Source organism: Lactuca serriola, chromosome 4, assembly GCF_051521515.1.
Source record: "Lactuca serriola cultivar US96UC23 chromosome 4, Lser_US96UC23_V15, whole genome shotgun sequence".
Taxonomy (NCBI): Eukaryota; Viridiplantae; Streptophyta; class Magnoliopsida; order Asterales; family Asteraceae; genus Lactuca; species Lactuca serriola.
This window is the reverse complement of record NC_136411.1, coordinates 186,474,232-186,476,697: the sequence shown is the minus strand read 5'-3', so window position 1 is coordinate 186,476,697 and position 2,466 is coordinate 186,474,232. Positions and strand designations below refer to the sequence as shown.

The 2,466-nt window shown below is 40.8% G+C and overlaps 1 non-coding gene across 1 annotated transcript; it reads right to left on the bottom strand.

Moving 5' to 3' along the window:
* Window positions 1-1,900: 1,900 nt before the first annotated feature.
* LOC145103415 (small nucleolar RNA R71) lies at window positions 1,901-2,007 on the bottom strand. The gene has a single exon (XR_013706508.1). It is a non-coding gene; the product is annotated as a small nucleolar RNA R71 (small nucleolar RNA).
* Between the last annotated feature and the right edge of the window lie 459 nt (window positions 2,008-2,466).

Genomic DNA, 2,466 nt, shown 5'->3' with positions numbered 1-2,466 from the left:
AGCCCACGACGTGGCGCAACCTGGCCACGACGTGGCGCGAGTTTTTGAGTATTATATAAGTTCTTATGATTATTACGAAGAGGAGGACTTTTGGCAGAAGAAAAAGAGTTCCAAGAGACAAATAAGAACGAAAGAAAGGTTCTGGAAGAGGGTTTTCAACACCAAAAGAAGTAAAGGTTTATTTTTAGAACATGTCTTTCATTAGTTTTAGCTGTGTTAGTTTAATTACTATGATGAGCAGCTGAATCTAGCTACTCTTGTTTAGCTAGATGAAGCTTTGAACTTATGAATAGTTATATGATTATGGATTGAGCTTAGTTGGTAAAATTTGCTTGTGTTTGATTTGTATGACCTAGCATGTTATTATTTGTTTATCTAATTGCTTATTTGCATGCTCTGTGTAGCTTAGTGACCATTAAACTGCATGAATTTGTTTACCTAATGATTTAGTGAACATTGAATTGTTAGAGCTAGGATTGACCAATCTTAGTTAGTAATTAGAGTAAATAAGCTTAGCTGTGCTAGAGAACGTGTATTGTGACCATAATTGCGTTTATATTACAAATCTTACATAGCATATTTACATTCATAATTAGTTCTATGTTTAATTATGTGTGAACATACATGGTTAGACATGAATTAGTTAATTATTGGTAAAGTTAGAACTAAATTACTAATACAACTAAAACCAACTTAATAATCCGTAATCATTAGCTAGACATAAGGAAGAAGTGGATTCAAACTAAACAAGAGTGTGTGTTTTTACTTATTGAATTTGATTTAAGTTCATCTGATCTTGTAAATTCAGATAAACCCCTTTTAAATTTGTTAATAAATTAGGTTAATTTAATAGTAAGTAAATTAATTAGAACACCGTTCCCTGTGATCGACACCCGACTTACCCAAGCTATACTGTAATCTGACTAGGTACACTGCCTATAAGTGCATAGATAGTTAAGTTTGTTAGGTTATAAATATTAAAATTAGTGGGTACTTTTGTGCACATCAAGTTTTTGGCGCCGTTGCCGGGGAACGGCTTAGTTTTTAGCTTATTTATTTACATTAAATAAATCGATCCTTCTTGTGGAGTCACAGCCACAAAAAAAAAATCTGTTAATCACAGAGTCCACGACGTGGCCACATACTTGCCACGACGTGGACAGACAGAATTTTTAAAATTTTAGTTTGTAGTTAGTTTTACTTATTTTAGTTCAGTTTTACGTTTTAGTTTAGCAAGTTGCAGGAGTTCATGACCAGAAGCTCAAACACACACTTGGTGCCACCACTAGAAGAACCCGAGTCTGCACTTCACAAGAAAAAGACGCCCTTACAAGAATTGAAGTCAGCCTTCTCTAGGAAATCGGGAAAGAAGACAGGAGAGTCAAGTTCATCAGCGAAGCACAAGAGCAATCTTGAGCATTTGGATCATACACCCGTGCAAACCGAGTCTGAAAGCGACACCGAGCCAGAATTTGAAGAACACACAAGTGAACCCGAGAACGAGCCAAGGAACCAGATGGAAGCAATTGAAGAAATGTCCATGGGAGCATACAAGAAGCGTATCCGAGAAGATATGGGGCCTGGTTTAGTCCAACCCGCAATACCTGCCACTGCCACATTCGAGCTGAAAGGACACATATTGACAGCACTGAAGGACATCCCGTTTTTCGGGAAGGATCATGAGGATGCTTTTAAGCATCTAGACGAAGTCAACGACATTGCGGATTAGTTCAATGTCCCAAATGTCACCAGAAATATAGTCTTGCTTAGGATGCTTCCCATCACCTTCAAAGGAGCTGCTAAGGAGTGGTTAAAAGCACTCCCACCGGGTACAATCACCACATGGGCTCAAATGCGTGAGCAATTCCTGGACCAGTTCGGCCCGCCATCCAAGATAGCCAAACTCAAGAAGGCGATAGCCAACTTTGAGCAACAACCGGGGGAGTCACTATACGAAGCATGGGAGCGGTACAAGGGCTTACTCAGAAATTGCCCTCAACATGACCTAAATGTGCAGCAAGAGATGTCAATCTTTTATGATGGGGTCAATGTGATGACAAGACAACTCCTTGATTCTCAAGGACTATTGACAAAGAAAAATCCAAGGGAGGTCAAGGAGCTAATTGAAGAATTCGCGAAACACTCCCGTGAATACCATAACCCGAGGCGAGACGGAAGTAAAGGCGGAGGAGGGGCCCAAACTAAAGAAATTGCAGCTGTCATGGCCATGCTAAATAACATGGATCGCCGGATAACACAAATGGACCAGTCGATACATGCCATAAGAGTGGGGTGCGAGCGATGCAGTGGTCCACACTTGACCAAGGACTGCAATATGGATGGGTTTGGGAACAGAAAAGCTCAAGTGTGCTACTCTAGTGGGGATAAGTTTGATGACGAGCAGGAGGAGGTGCAGCCGGGACAGCAGCTACCAGCCAGGCCGAGGCGTCGGAATGTGCGGGCTAG